The 17,422-nt window shown below is 38.9% G+C and overlaps 1 protein-coding gene across 12 annotated transcripts in view; it reads right to left on the bottom strand.

The window, feature by feature from the left end:
* The window catches only part of MCTP1 (multiple C2 and transmembrane domain containing 1), a 277,914-nt gene that overhangs the window by 14,293 nt on the left and 246,199 nt on the right, over positions 1-17,422 (bottom strand). The gene's annotated exons all lie outside the window — the stretch shown is intronic.

The raw sequence follows: 17,422 nt of genomic DNA, 5'->3' as shown, positions 1-17,422 counted from the left end.
CTACCTGCGGCTACAAAATCATCAGTGACAGTGAGGTTGGTGAGGAATCACCCTTACCATTCCTTGGCTTTAGTAGCAAACCCATAGCTCTCTGTTACTTTAATAGGGGAAGAACGCTTCCATGAGGAACCGCTGCGGATTATTTCAACCAACAGCTGTCCTCCAGAGTAGAGCATCGCCATCTGTAGTCACACGTGTCATCCCCCAGTGCAAGCCTCGGCCATGTGCCAGGCTGTGATACCTGTGGAGACCTCCTTTTGGAGACCAGCAGAGTAGACCCAGACATGCCAGTAGGAAATGCATTTCCCGTTTACTGGCAGGATTCATTAGTACCTCTCAGAGAGGGCACGCAGACAGTGGCCGTTGAATACCATCCTATTGCCTGGCTGCTACCCAAAAACATGTCACTGGGGATTAATGGCCTCACCAGTTACCTCCTAGGCTCTAACCTCTGCTTTCTGGGAAGGTCACTAAGAAGAAGACAGCAGGACTACACTAATCCAGCTCTGGAGGTTTTTGATCTCCTCCAGGTCTTCTGAACCCCTGTCTTCAGGCTTCAGGACCTGGTGATGGATACGTGGGTAAGTAATTGTTTTACCTTTTTCTCAGGGAAATGGAAAGAGGTCAGACGACCATGATGATACTGTTACATTCAGGCTGACTTTGGAAGTGAGATCGTGAGGTAAAGCTGCATGATCTAGAGAACCTGGAAAGGCACACTGGGTGATCTGAAACTGGCCTCCTCCATTATGTCTGTAACGAACTGAAAGGGTCAGGTTGTTTCAACCGCTCTTCCCTCTTGAAGGGTGCCATCTGTGGAGTACCATAACCATTTGGTCTCGTCACTTCTGGGAAGACTCTTGAAGAGATTAAAACCTTTCAGGGTGAGCTTAATGATTTATAAGATCCCACCCTTCCGTGAAACCATCTCATAACTCTTCAGGTCCTAGACTTTTAGTTATTTTAAATAGTGACTGACTGCATGCCAGACAGACAGGTACCAGCACGTCTTCTACCCTTAGCATCATCAACAATAAATAAAAACACCTGGATATTACTCATACCATCCTGAAAGGGAACAGGTGGACCAGGCTTTCTCACAGAGCTTGCACAACTTAACATGGACATCACATCTCAGGGTTACATTACAGAATCAGAACTGATTTTTTAAACTGGAATTCATTTTTATCTTTTTTTTACCTGGCAAAGCACATTCAGTGACTGCATTTAAAAAAAATAATCAGTTGCTTACAAATGCTATAATTTCATCTCTGAAATCTACTTGCTAACATGGGTCTTTATGTGTGCATTCTATCACAGAGAACAGTGCATGCAGAACAGGACTGAAAATAATTGCTGATGCCCAAGTGGAAATCAGGATGAGGATTTCTAAAATACAGAGAAAACCACATCATTATTAAATGGTTAGTGTTTTACAGAAAGAAATGATATTTGTGGTCATGATTATTAAAGAAAGAAGCAATAAAATGTTATTGCCTACTGAGCATTCAATATTTAAAACAGCAGAAAGTAGGCACAATAGAAATCATATAAACATGTGGACAAAAACACTGACGATTCACTGTTTATGAAGACTCCATGCCTGTGAGCATGAATATTACAACAATCTGTTCTTCCTCAAACATACAGTGAGAGTTGATAAAAATCATTTTGAACCTTCTGTGACTTTTTGGCACTACGACCTATATAAAGAATTAGGATTTTTTTTTAATATAATGAACTACTGCAGTGCTATAACATAAATATAAAATCAGAAAAAAAAAGTCAAGAATAGTAATAATAATTCTAGGGAAAAAATGGTGCTAGATGTTTCTGTGAAGTAGAGAAGAACTTCAATGGCAATTCTTATATAGTTCAAAGGAAAATTTTCTGGCCGATACTATTTATTTTCTCTTTCTCCTGCTAAGTTGCACGGTATTGCTCAGTGCAGCTCCTTCCTGATCTTCCCTTCACTGCACATTTCAGTACAGTGAAGGTAACACTCCAAATAAAATAGGAACATGAACACAATAGAGCCCATTAGGGGAGTGACATGCCATTTCACTGAAGGGCCGTCTAGTGGGAGGAAACAAACACTTAAATTTTCATTGCATGGTACCTTTTCGGCTAACAGTATACAGTTTTAGATATTCATTTCATACATAGTCTAAGCAAACATACTACTTTAAAAGGATGGAAGCTTGTTTGTTCATGGGGATACATTCAGAGACAAAAAGTCATGCCAAATAATGGTGTAACTTTCTTGACATTATTTTGGTAGGAGGCTTAAATAATTAAGAATCCCAGACTGTGGGATTAAGCACTGAGATGATGGGAATCCACCAGATGCATTTGCTTTAAGTTCAACTTTGAAAATCCTGGAATTTTTCCCTCGGCTGCCTCTTGTTTTCGCCTTTATCCTATTCCACTATATTTAAACAAGAGAGTTTCTTACTTCATGCAAGACAGAACTATACTGGAGGTTGGCAGTGGTCTCGTTAGCATTTCTCTTGTATCCAGTCACACCAATGCCACTCAGCAGAGGATAAAGCAGGAATCTTGCTGTATTGTCCATCAGCTGATTGCAATAGCTAAGTTAGACAGAATAGTCCTGAAGTTCTACTAACAAACAAACTTTGAGCATGACTCTACAGCTGGATTTTAAATTCCAGAGATTCTACCAGCATTTACCCTCTACCTATGCTGAATGCAATTGCAATTAACAGTGTGTGTTCATTAATGCAATTCTTCAAGGTCTGGTCTACTTGTGATGTGAAGGATAACAAATCAAAAGTAAAAGCCCAAAGCTCAAATAAGTGAAAGCTCAAAGCTCAGATAATCTTTAAAGGGTAAGGAAAGAGTTTGGTAGATCTGTTGAAAGAAAGAGTTACTTTCAGTAAGAATAGCCCCACTATTCAGAGCCTGAAAAGAAGGTGTTTGGAAACATGTCTTACCTGCTACTGTAAAAATTCTTAACTCAGGTTAGGAGGAGAGAAACAGAGAAATCAGAAAGTGAACGGTGAAGGATTGTGATTAGTGAAACATCTGAACTTTTGAGATACTCATCTAAATTAGACTCACATTTTTGTTGTCCGCTCATTGCCAACATGAGTGCATCATCAAAATAATATGGTGCTCTGTTTTGAAAGTTTAAAGTAACATCAAAATTTATCTTTCAATACATGTCTATGCCACTCTCACTCACTGATATAAAAGATTATGGAGTTCTGCTGAAGTTACAGTCATTTAAAATTTCATTTGCAGTTCTGAAATACATTGGTTTGAATGTAGCAGATGTAAAGCTTAACATGATGTTTTACTGTATATAGAACATCATTTTCATTTTCTCCTTGAAAAGATTATGATAACAATAAACATGTTCTCAGGCAGAGGAAAAAGGCTAGCTTTACAAGATCACCTCCACTCTGAGTTAGGACACTGTCTCAGCACCAAAGTATGCATTTAGATTTATTTCACTGCCTCTGGAAGCTTCCCAGTCCTGTGTTGACAGCATGTGATGATCTTGTAATTCTTACATAAGTCATTCACCTAAACAAACAGAGATAATGATTTTACACTTAATTATTGTCCAGACCTGGCAAGCCCAAGAGACAGCAGCTGTAATTGCTTCTACTGCCAGAAGACCTGCACCTCCAATGCAGGACTACAGAAGGTAACCTCAAAGATGTCACCATCAACATATTAACTGTCACCACAAGAACTAGCTGAAGCACTGCAAAGAAACAGGAATCAAATATTGATCTAAAAGAATTCAGCATTCCAGCCCCAGTTTTCTGTTTTAGGGCTAATATGAACTATTCTCTAAAAGTGTCGGTCTTACTCCATTCTTCTCAGGAGGAAGAATATCGTCTTCCTGTATCCTCCTCCTATGCCACTACCTTAGTTTAGACACGTAACTGCACGTTGCTAAAGACTGGTTAGAGGAGTATTACTCTCTCCTTTGTTTACTAAGCTAAAATTTCCAGCTCCTCTTTAAACAGACTGTTTGCTCTGACCTCTTCTTCCTATGCTTACAGTTATTACCAACATGTTTAGATCAAGCACATAAAAAAACACTTCGAATTTCAAAATGGTCATGTCATGGACTTCTGATGTTTTTTGTTTTATGGAAATCAAAAGGGGTTTCTTCTGAAGTTTCCATACCCAAATATGCATACATAGTTTTAACATTAAATTGCCTGGGCCTGGTCAAGCAGACTGCTGAGCAGAGGACTAAAGGCATGCCTTCACCATTGGTACTTGCTGCCCAAACAGTGCACTATTGGAATAATCAATCACATGTTTAAGACAGCTTTGGATTCCAGCAATTTAACCGAACTTGTTATGAAATAAGGCAAAAGAAACTGTTTTGTTAGGGACACTATTTGTGAAGAGTAACTTGCTCCAAGACTTGAAAATATCAGGCCAGATTCTCAGCACCTGCATTTTGCTATCTCTATCCTGAGGTCAACCAAACCCTGACAATTTACACCAGCTGAAGATCAAGCCCTAAAATCTGAAATACTTGATGGCTGTTGACTGCTCAATGCTTAGACAAAATTTCTTTCCTAAAAGAAATTTCTTTCCTAAAGAACTTGATCTGGACAACAAGAACATTAGGCCCAGTGCTCATGTAAGCCAGAAAGTGTAGGTTGCCTGAAATCTTTCATTCAAAACATGAATCTGCAGCAATCAAGATGAAAATAGTAATATATGTGATCTGGGCAACATTATTCACAGGATTTGAATGTTTAAAGCAAATTGTCTTGGAAGCAGTTTGGGATTCAATCCCAAAGTAGTGACCAAGATGATGACTGAAAGAACTACAAACACTCAAAACCAAAAAGCGCAGTATCATCATCATGTCACGAGTCCTGCTATTTCAGCTCCAAAAAAATCCTGCCTAGAGCATATAAGATTAAATAATGTTCCAAAGATAATGCGTATACATACACATGCACATTTCAAACGGTAGCTGCAGTTATTCAAGAAGTCTATCAAATATTAATAAATTGAAGAAAGACTTTCAAAAACATTTTTTACATAATTCTCCTGGATAAAAGTTCAAACTGTGCTTTTGGAAAATTACACATTGTAGAGAAACAGTTTGGCATTTGAAGCAAAACAATATAAAAAGAATTAAAAGAGTGTACAGTGGGCAAGGAGTGATATGTGAACTGGGAATTGGGAAAAAATCCAGGGAAAAGCCTGAAAAGGGTCCACTGCTGGTTTTCTCAGTATCTGCTCATTTCATTGAAATGGAAAAAAAGAGTCCCTCCTTGTTTATTAGAAACTGCTGGAAGTTTGGAAAAGATCTAAAGCTCAGCCATCTAATGAAGATGGGGTGGGTCCATGAATATGCAGAATCACAATGTAGGGTAATTTGTAACAATGTTATTTTAATGTCTTACCACTACCATAGTCTGTTCTACATTCATTTTAAATAAGCTCCAGCATACATAATGTCTCAGAAGGAAAAAAAAGCACATATTTATTCTGGACCACAGTAAATTATACTTTGACTGAAAACTTAGAGGTGTTCACTTTCTGGAGGCTTGCATGTTCTGATATCGTACTACCGAGTAGAATAGCAGGAAGAAAAAAGAGTTGCTCAAAGGCAAATATTTACACAAATGTCCATTTTTTTCAGTAAAACAAACATCCGTATTTAAAGCAAAAACTTTGACTGTGTACTGTATGTATACAGCAGTTACTTTACAATAAAAGACCTTGCAGAAAAACCTATCAGCTTGTCCTCAGTCACCTCAGGTGAGTTTACTTTTGAGAAATAAATAATGAAACTTCATCAGCTGAAATGATAATTAATGGGGATGCCCTAGAAGGAAAAAAGAAAATAAACTATTGTTAAAATTAAACACAAAATCCAGATGATTAATGTAATGTTGGAATGGTAACTGAAAAAAATAAATGGCCTGAAGCACACAATTTTGCCAGTCTTCAGGCAATATTAACTTGCCCACTGAGTACTCATGACATACAAAGTACAGTGGATCACAAATGATACTATTTATATTAAATCCTACAAACAAAGCAGGAAAAAATAGTTGAGATGTCTTATATAGAGAAGATGAAAAATAGGTGTTTAATGGAATTTATGTGCTTTTCTGGAGAAATAAATAAACAATGTACTTCAACCAGTCACCATGTCACGTGCATTTCTCCGCACCACTTGTTTTCTCATCATCTCCTAACCTGCCTACTGTGGTATTTGAAAACCTAAAAGTGGCAAGATCCACAGATATACAAATGCTAGGAGCAGGAGGGCTAGGAAACCTGCAGGGAGTAGCAAGCCTGAAAACAAACTAACAAATTGTTGAAGTTTAACATTTCAGAGCAGATTTTGGGCATTAAGCAAATCAATGCATAAGACAAGATTCTAGGAATGAGCAAAAGGAGCACCCAATGGCATTTAGCACTTGAAAGGCTGAAGGAAGAGTTGGCATTCAAAGCATGATGACCCCTCTTGGAATTGGACCCTTTGCAACAGGAGTTTATGATCAGGAGAGAAAACAGAAAATTGTAAAGTCAGTCTCCAGCCTCTCTTCCCTCCCAGATCCCTGATCCTTTCCTGGCATTTCCACAAATGCCAGAGATCCATGTAGGATGTCACCAGCTTCAAACAGCTTCAAAGCTTTGCTGCCACCAGCTGCCCACAGACGGATATGAGTGCCATGCCATCATCTCCTGCTTCCCCAATTCTGCCACTGCCATCTAACTGACTGTGTTACTGCATGATCTCTGAGATGGCGCAGCCTCTTTAGAATATACTATAGTCCTGCTTTTCAGCAGAGGAGACAAATTAGAACTTAAAAAAAAAAAATCACCACCAACTCATCGCTTATTTGAGGACAACTCGCAAAAGAAGCAACCACCAGCCAGAGTGCAAGAATTCAACAGCAGCTCTCATCTTCAACTTTCAGCAAACAGTTTCTGTATTATTTATTGTCTAGTAAACAAAGTTTAAATGCTTTTCAGCCTCAGTTGCAAACTTGGTACCCATTTGCAGTCCAACAACAGCAGGGAATAAAGCTGCCATCGTATAATGCCTTTTTTCTCCTGTGTGCCTGCTTTCCATAGATTTCATTATTTCTCCCGGATCTGCACACATTGTCATATCTGGGGCACAGCAATACTAAGTAAACAGGGAGAAGGGTTGTGAAATTTTTATCATCGTCGCAACGACTGGCTGAGAGGATATACTGTTCACACTTTTTCCAAAGAAAAAAAGGCAGAGAGCAGGTATCACTCCTCCAGAAAAAAATCTCTACAGTACTCCAGCCTGACAGCTTGAAATTAAGCAGACAGGCACTTCAGATATCTAGACTTTGTGGCATAACAGTTAGCAGATACATCACAGTAAGCACCTGCACTGGATTAAAACAGCTTTTTGTACCAGGCCACATTTGTATGGGATTATACTTAGGAAAACCCAGACTATGCTGGGGTTGTTTGCTGTTAAACACATGGAAGGACTGCTCGTGCACTCTGCTGCAGAGCCTTCAGCAGTGGAGAACTGCAGAAAAAAAGGAGTTGGAGATCAAGCAGACACTGAGATTTCCCAGAATGTTTTCCAGGCATTTGGAGAACGGAGGTTCAGCAGCTTCCAGTGCAACAGGACGGATCCTTCTTCCCAATAACTCCTAATGGCCTTTCCCTCCACGAGCCTCTCGGTCTGCACCCACGTGGATGTTGGGCACCCACACCGCTGTTAGTGGCGCAGCTGTTTCACCGCAGGTCTCTTCAGAGCCTGTGGGTAAACGCCATCCAGCCCCCGATAATTTGTTATTGTTCGTTTTGTTGATTTGTTCTATAACCTCTTTTACCAACACGCTTGATTTGAAGCAGATCCTCTGCCACAATCCTTATGGGAAACCTCTGCAGGCTCCTCCACAAAGAATACAGATGCAAGAAATTAGGAGTAGGGCTTAAATTCAAGGCCCCCACACAGACTGGTTTTTAAAGTACCATGCGAAGAGCTGTCTGGAATTTTTAAATTATTTGTGACTGAGTTATTGAAACATTTTAGAATGTAAAACCAGTCCAAACAATACTGGAAAAGCAAATGATAATTTACACTGTTCTCAAAAAAAATCTTTTACACTGCTCCTAAAAGAGAAAGGGTATTAAAATAACCAAGCCAGGAGAAAGAGGTAAAAGAGCAGACATTTCAGAAGATTAATAGTGAGCTATCATAAAATTTGATACTAGAGTTGATGTTATTTAATGTATTTATTAATCCACATCAAAAAGAAAGAAGGTTGAACCACCAAATTTATAGGTGACAGAATTACTAAAGGAGGTGATGTCAAATTTCTGAGGAATATAACCAGGTTAAATGTATGCCTAACACTGGTGGTTTAACTTTACGTAATGACATCATATAACCTGATGAGATAATTTCAGCTGAAGAACTGAATTCAAGTTAAAAATAAAAAAGCTGATCCAGAAACAAATGCAGACCGGAGCTATTGAAATCATAAAAAATCTGTAAAGAAAAGTAAGACAATGAGCAACAGAAAGCACTAGGACATTTTAATTTACACAGAAGATGAATGAACATAATCAAGATATTCAAAATAATGAACGGTTTAGAGAAAGCTAATAGGGGCTCCTAATTACTCTCATAAGGCACTAGTGAGAAATGTTCCACCAACTGGAAAGGCAGCAGAGGTAAAACCGGTAAAAGTGAATTCTTCTATTCATACCATGCAAAACTCAGTGGTGGAGATCACTGCCAGAACATTGTTAATATGAAGAGATTAATAAAACTAATGGAGGAATTAGGCATATAGAAATTTTCCTGTGAAAAAGGTTATCAGAATAGTGCATAGAACAACTACCTGTCATTTCAGACAGAAACACAACACAGTTAAAATCTCTCACAGAACTCAAACAAGAAGACTTCGAGACAGAATAAAGTCACTATGAAAACTAAGGATATAGAACATAAGCTGAAATCTTTGCTGTTTATTAGTTGAGATACTGCATCTTTGTTAAAAGCTGTCAAAGTAGTAGTAGAAAAACAAGAAATCAATGGACAGAATCACGGAAGTGCTCATATTGTACACTAGAGAAAATACTGAGAAATAAAGTCCACTCATTTCTAAAAGGGTTTGCACAGATGTGAACAATGACAATAAAAACTCTCCTGCTTTTTCAACTTCCCCAAACAGTGAAAACAGAACTTCCAAAGCCTTTTTGAACAAAGAGGTCACATAAATGCTTTCCAGCTACAGAGCTGATTTCTTCTAAAAGGAATAAATAAATAAACAAACAAACAAACAAACAAACAAATAAATACACTTTTGGCTAATCGTCCCCATCCCAGAAAAATAAACACTTAATTTTATCATGTTTTTTCTAGTTACGAAGATTGAATTTAAGAGAATGAATGGCATGCTTATGGTTGTAACATTATTCACTTACACCAATAGTTATGTCCTAACTGCTATTTTATGTTTCCTTCTCTTGAAGTCTGCCAACACATGCTTTGAAATAGATTAATTTTTATTACATTGTTGTACAACAGCATGTACGAGAACAAATATTTAAGATCACCAGCTTTCTCAGGGAGGTGGGGAAATCAGAATCTCTTCAACATGATCTCAAGCTGTAAATCACCTGAGAACCTTTGCTCTGCCTATAAAAACACAACAGCAATTTTCTTAGAGTTTGCTTACTTGTAATTTCCATGACAGAACAGCTTAGAAATCAGGTCCTGCCAGTCAGTGCCCCAAAATTTGGTGGGAAATTCTTCCTTGTGCTGAGGAATGGAGCTTCCCTTTCACCGCAACTCTCAGCTTTGGAGAAGCTGGCACTCCTCAGCTCACAGGTCCCACGTAGCCTCGGACCAGAAATTTAATTCCCTTTTTATTGAATTTACTGCTTTTGATTCCTGTTTGGTGGAAAACATTAATGTTGTGCTTTGGGGGAGAAGAAGGGAAGGGATTCACTAACAAGGCTTATTCGAAAACAGTGTGTGGCAGTGCAAAGCATTTCTCTGCAGCACCTGGAAGCACCTGGGAAATGCCCCGTGGTGCTATATTAATGCAAAGGGAATTTAAGGAAGTTCCCATATCGACTGGAGGTGGCACAGCCTGTTTCGGCACACTTCCAGGGCTTTGTTTGAGATTGCTCCCCACTGCAGGGAGATGGATCAAGCTCTTTATTATTAACGGTATTAATATTAATAAGTGACAGTATCAGTAATATTAATAATTAATATTAATAATACCAAGCACCATTATTAAGACTTTTTTTTTTGTTGTTTGCCCTAGGAAGGGGCATGGGGACCCACCAGTGCAGGGCCTGGTGGGACCCCGTGTCCCTAGAGGAGGAGCCCACCCTGAAGCAGGGCCAGAAAACCCATCAGCTGCATCACAGAGGGTGGATGAAGAACGTAAAAAAGCACTAAATACTACATTAACAATTACCTCAGAGCATGTGAGGTAACAAAGCAAGCCTCGTTAAACCGGTTTAAATTGGGCACTCTCTCTCAGAAAAGTAGTATAAAGAGGCAGCCACCTTCCCCAAGGCTGGTTACTACCATTATTTTCTACCTTTCTCACATGGGTGCTACCGACCTTCCTCAGCTCTTGACGTGTTGTGTTCTTGGCTGCATTTGCAAATGCCCAAATGCCCCGCTGAGCACGAGGGCACCATTTTGTAGAGCACTGTGTCACTGCATCCAGTCCTGGCTTCAAAAGGGCAGAGATCTGCTCGACAGCAAGAGGCTGTTACTTAATACCGTCTTCCACATGGTCATTCGATTTCCAAATTCTTTGTATTCCATCTATGTGGCATCAGTGCTGTTTGCCAAATCCAGTCACAGTGTCATGCTTCCCCCTCCCCATCTTCTCTAATATTATTGAGAAAAACAGAAGTATTGCAACTGGAAATGATTTACATCATTAAGGGAAAGATCCAAATCATTCATCTGAAATACTATTAGGAAGCCATTAGATTTTTACGAGGAAAAAACTCTTTACTGTGAGGGTGACAGAGCACTGGAACAGAGAGGCTGTGGAGTCTCCTTCTCCGGAGATACTCCAGACCTGCCTGGGTGCCATCCTGCGCAAGGTGCTCCAGGTGATCCTGCTGGGCAGGGGCTGGACCAGATAATCTCTGGAGGTCCCTTCCAGCCTCCACCACTCTGCGACACTGTGAAACAGAATGTTTCAGTCCCATTCACACTTCCATTTTTCCGTACTGTTATTAGAAACGCTACTTTCAATAAACATTTAAAAAAAGCTCAGCCACCGTTTAAATGGTATAAAGAGAGATCTAAATCTGTAAAACAACAGTGATAACTAAATGCTGCAAATTATATATAGTTTATACTGGAGGTAATTTAGCATATCTAAGTACCCTTCCAATTTCCTCCTTGAGTGCAGGAAGAATTGTACATTGAGAAGGGGAGGGAGAAGGAAGAAAATAAAGACTGTGGAAGTCAAAAGCCTTTCACAGTACCAACAGAATGTAACCTGGCTAATATAACTGACTTTATAATCTCATGCCAGGTCTCTGCGAACCGTGATTGCCCTTACATGCTTTGGCTAGGATACAACTCTGAAGAAAAGACATTGATAGTGGCCCATAAGACAGGTATGATGACTGGATGGTATCAACATCTCAAAAGCCAAGGAATAACTCTGCATATCGAGGTAGCAGAGGTGTGTTGGAGCGCTAACCTCTCTCTATAAATGATGGACAAACCAAAGCAGGATATTAGTAGAGCATAACAGCAACAGTATTTCTGCTGTTTAGTTTCATCTTTGAGGAAATACATGCTTTCTGACTCCAGGGAAGCCATCACAGACCTTGTCCTTATAAACAACCTTATTAAAAAAAAAAGATTTAAAAAAAAAAAAAAAAGAATATTGAAATAAGAACCTGGAGCTTTACTTTTCTCTGATCCTACTGATTTCAGGCTCTTTCGTTTTACCTTTTAGTACCTTTGCAAAAGATAATACTGCATTTTCTGAATGTTCTTCATAAATATTTTCTGAATATATCTTCTAAATGATCAGATTGTGAAAACTAACCCCTCCAACCCTCTTTAGGTTCCTGGGAAACTAACGGGGGGTACAGAAAACAACCTGGATGTCCAAATCCTGGTACTGACTTTGGGGACTATTTTGATCAAAAATAATCATCACATGCTTTCGAATGAAAGTACACATTGTTATCATAATCTGATAGTGGTGACTGGGAGAGCAAACATGCGTGGTAAATCTCATGATCTCTAAATCATATGGGGCTTTTAAATTTTTTTTAAAAAAAAAATGTTACGGTGGGCAGCACACAACAGCGTAGGTGATGCTCACTGATGTCAGTGGTCCCAAGGGTTCATCATGAAGTTCTCTGAGCTTCTTTGTGCAAATGTGAGAATAAATCTAAGTTTGGACACTTTTTCTTTAAGTCTGTTCTACTATTTACAGAGAACAAAAATAGTCATGATCAATCCCCTCTTCAGTTTTAAAAATGGTAAATATAATGCACTTCTCTCCACTCTTTCAGGACTCTCTTAGTGTGCCGTGAATTTTGGAAAACAAATGTCATTAGAACAGGAAGATCTTATAATTTTCTTACCAGTCTAAGCATCACTTCCAAGTATTCCCCTAAATCAGTCATTAAAAATGCATCATGTTTCCATTTTAACTGTTATTTTTTTCTGTTCTACATAGCTGAAAACATTTTTAAAGGATGTCCAATATCAGATAGATTTTAAACATTTTGTTCTATTTCCCTCCTCATGCACTACAGATACATTGTCTCCCTGGCATTCTCTTCTTCACTGTTCAAGTTCTGGAATTTCTTATTCCCATTATGCCTTTTAGCTGATGAATTTGTTCCCTTTTTGCTCTCCTTACCTCTTTCCATAAAAAAGTCCTAATAGATTTTCTAATCTAGTTTTGTCAATTTTTTTTTTATTATTATTTTTTTTTTCAGTAAAAGTTTGTTTTAACCTCGGATCTTCAAGAAGTCTCATGAAATTACACAGACTAGATGTTTCTGTTGCTTTTTCACCCAAACAATTTGTGAACAAAGATCACTTAGGTTTTTTGAACTTCAATCTGCTTTGTGAATTTGTGGGGCAAAAATAATCCCTTATGCACTGAATTGTATTCAGTTGGCCACAAATTCTAAGCTGCTGTGTGCTTATTATCTTAGACACATGATTTACCCAAATCATAGCTATACTTTTAAAATGCTCTTTGAATACAGAGCTCTACAGACAATTTGCTCTCAAATTCTTCAGTCATTGTGCTCACATATATAGGCGAAACACATTGGAGTATACAGCCTTTTTCTTTATTTTCTGCCTTCCCTGTATGTTTTCTCTTGATGCAGTCGTCCCATATTTTCTTAAAAGTGTTACTCCATGGTCCTGCTCCTTATCAAATAGTAATTTTCTAGAACTATTAATATACTGACAAATGACAGCATTCACAGGCTTAATCCCCCTGGGGTTTGGCACTATGCTTAGCCAATGCATAGGATGTAGGTAGGAGAAGAAATATTTAAAGAAAGAAAAAGAGAAAGACCTTTCTTTCTCCTCTCCATTTCAGGACACATGTACGTACAGACTTCTGAATGCTAACAATCTGAAACCATACTCTTAATGTCTCACTATTAAAATCAGAATAGAGAAAAAAAAGCTCTGTAAAGCATTCCTATGCATTTGAGGTACTTCCAGTAACACCTGTTAATGATCTGGAAGCGCAATATTAAAACTTTCTCCTTTCACAACAAAGTCTAGGGAAAATAAATATTCCAATGTCTCAATTAGGGATTTGAATGGCTGGCATCAAAACATGTATTACAGGCAAAAATCTGTCTTAAGAATAGAATATAAACAGTGTACAGGTAGGAAAATTAATTTAAAAAGCCAATGCAGTTGATTAAAAAACAACTAACCAACAACAAGAACAAACCAACCAAACAGCAACAACAAAACCACAATCAAAAACCAAAGCCAAACTTCTAGGGTTCAATAATTACTTTCTACCTTTTAGAAGTGTTCTGTTTTGGTTATCTGGAAAAATATTTGACTATGTTCTACATATCATATCTTTCAAAATGTGGCACCTTTCCTTGCATTATAATGCTTTTGTAACATTACACCATTTGTTGTAAGAAATGGTATTTCTTTGAACTGGACAGGTTATGCCTATCTGAAACAACATCTGAGCTCCTTTTCAAAATAGTGATTTGGAGATAGCAATTTGGAAAATCCAAAATATTCAGTAACTTCCACCAGGCTCCCAGGAATGGATTGCACTGTTCTTTACCTAGATCAACAGACGCTGTCTCATACAGCTTGATTACTAGCAAAGAGGTTTGTCACTGACATTTTGGTGAGGGCTTCAGCAATAAGAAGTGCTGCCCTTGAATCCGCTGGCTTGGAACCCACCCTGCACGACCGAGATTTGCGAGCAACGTGAGTGCTCTAACATTTGCAGGTAGGTCGTTATTTTGTGGGAATTTTGTCTGAGGCTTTTGGGGACTACGGTCCACGAATAAACAGTCCCTGAAGTCTGACTAGCATCAGATGAAAACACAGCCCTAGTCCAGCCAGTTCTGTTTTCCTTTCAAAAACAACCAGTCTTAAGGACAAGGAGCTTCCAGCGGTCTCTTCTTGGAGGTAAGCTCCCAACTCCTGCAATAGGATGCCTCCAAGACAGTGGCATTTCATACCTTAAAGTGACCTCATTTGCTTGGTGTCTTGTGTTTCTTCCCTCAAGCACCAGTAATTACATTCCTGGTCAGATTATTTTGAAAAGCACCTGTAGTCTTGTTTGAATACAGCTGTTGGTAAGTCACTGCAGCTCCTCTCCATGGTCTGCAGGTATTGGTTTAGAAAGCAAACCAACAAAAGGACAGTATGCAGCTGCCATCTGAACACTTTCAGTCCATTTTCAAATAAACAGACAACATTCCACTGGGGAAAAAGAAAACTTCAGCACTTGCAGGAAATGCAATTTCCATGTTTATGCACCAAGACTTCAAAATTCAGCATAAAACTTAAAAAAACCTCATGGTGCTAGGGAACACATTTTCTTCTGAATCAATATATCCTGGAGAAGATGGGTGAGAAAGATTACGCAGGATAACAAATGTTTTTAAAATTTATGTAGCAACAAACTGGCTCTTGGGCTATAATCTTATGTAATGTAATTTTTGATAATGCAGCTTTAAGCTTTCCCTGAACAGACTACAAAATCTTACTTTTTAATAGACTGTCCAGAAACCACAACTATTGCTATGCAAACCATTCCTCTATCAAAATGCATGGGAGTACATTATACTTCAGAAAACAGCTGAGTAAACTGTTTCTTGATCTTCACTATATGCTACATATTGATCTAAAATATTCATTCAGCATTTGTTTTTTGAGAGTGGAAAGGAGAGCAGACCAGGCACTTCACAGAATAGGCAAGAAGATGTTTTGGTGCACCCACACATACACACATATTTCAAATTCTCCGAAAAGTTAAATCCAATCAGAAATCAGCCTCTTACTCAGCAGCAAAGAAGGTATTCCAAAAGATTCCTACCTATTCTATCCCTACTGATACTTAAAATTTCAACCAAAGGGTAATTAAAGACCAATAGACCTGTTCCATACTTAAATTTAAATTATAGCTTATACAATATATTGAGGAGGTATCAAAACATGGCTGTGTATGCTGAAGGTAGGAGGAACTGCAATATTTTTTAGTGTAAAATACCAAAAAAGCACATCTACTGAGCAATTGATCTTAAATAACTATTTCTGATTGCAAGAAAGCTTCAGATTAGCAACAGTGTTTTGACTTTTTCACACTGTTAAAGAAAAACAGAAAGCAATACTTTTTCGACAGAATGCTTTTTTCTCAGGCCTCTGTGTTACTTAGATGCCGTTAGGTATCTGTTACATTACATAAATGACTGGTGTCCATTTTGCTTTTCTAAACTTGTTGGCCTTCAGAACAAAAACAGTCTGCTAACATAAAACCTATTTTTCCCATCCCAGACTTTGTTACTTTAGCACTCAAGCAGACTAACAAAAGATAAAAAGGGAAAGGAAATAGGAGAAAAGGGAAGAGGAAAGAAACAATACTTAAATATTTATTACCCATTTTTCTTATATGCTTTTTGAAATGTATGAAAATAATCCACATACATTCTTCAGCTCAATTACTTACAAATAACCTATCTGTAGAATCAAGTAAGTCTGTCAGTTGTGCAAGTTTATTTTTCCATGTGCTATCTCGAGATAAGCAAGTCTGTAATATTAGATTTCCACTGACATAATTGTGCATGAATTCTGATCTGATTTAGTATTACATGGTGCAAAAGGTGACGCATTTTCTTTACCATAGCCCATTAGAAAAGGAAAGGAACTGCCAGCTTGTGAAATCTGAGGAGTTTGATTGAAAGACTGTGGGACTTTGAGGTCAACTGGGTGGAAAAGTAACTTGCTCAACTACCCCAGGCATTAAGCACTGTGACAAGCAAACCAAATACCCAGTGTAGTTACTCAGTTAGACAATCAATAAAAAACACTGCATTATCAGACTGCTACAGCTGTATTTTAACCTATCGTATTACCTCATCTGTTCCCAAACCAGTCAAACATACATTTGCTGATCACGCAGATAACACAGATACCACCCCAGTCCTTAAGCCACACTTAATACTAAGCAAGAGTGGTAAGGCAACTGTTTATTGCTTTTCCATATGCCATAAATTCTAATTTTCTGGTCTATCTAGATGGTGCACCAAAGGCTACATCCAAAGTGCTACTGAGGTGGTGAAGCTGGCTTCCAAAACCGACACCTGTGAGATTTGAGGTTAGCTCTGCGTGTGCCCGCATCGATGCTCAGCCAGCCTCTGCTCCCCCTGGGCTCCTCCTTGCCGCATGCCTGCCCACCTGGTGCCAATCCATTCCCTAGGTTGTCTCTATGTTTGTTTTTGTTTTTGTTTTTTTGTCTCTGCATCCCCGTCTCCTTCTGCCTGTTCCACCTCCTGCAGGCTCCTCCACTCAGAGCTGCTCCCACCAGGTTCACGGGTGGTGTCCGTGCCCCCAGCGTAGGACTCAGCAGAAAAGCCAGTAAACCCAAAGGAAATGCAGTCCAGACCTGGCAGGAGCCCACACCGAGCAGGAGCAGCCATGGTAGGTCCCGGCCCCACCTGAAGGATGCGGGCTCATTCCTTCTGTGGGAATGCACAAGGGAATTCACAAATGGAGCAAATCTGCAGATTTCTGCTTAGGGCTGGCAAACTGCTGCCTCTTCCCCAGCTCAGACCTCCCACGAAGCCTCATAAACTATCCAAACAGGGATATGGTTTTGCAGAAATTAGGAAAGCCTCATCCTTCACATTACAGTCACCTGTCTGCCTGGCTATTTTCAAG

The sequence above is a fragment of the Anser anser genome (genome assembly GCF_964211835.1).
Source record: "Anser anser genome assembly, chromosome: Z".
NCBI classification, from domain to species: Eukaryota; Metazoa; Chordata; class Aves; order Anseriformes; family Anatidae; genus Anser; species Anser anser.
Note: the sequence above shows the minus strand (reverse complement) of the source record. Positions and strands in the feature narration are given on the sequence as shown.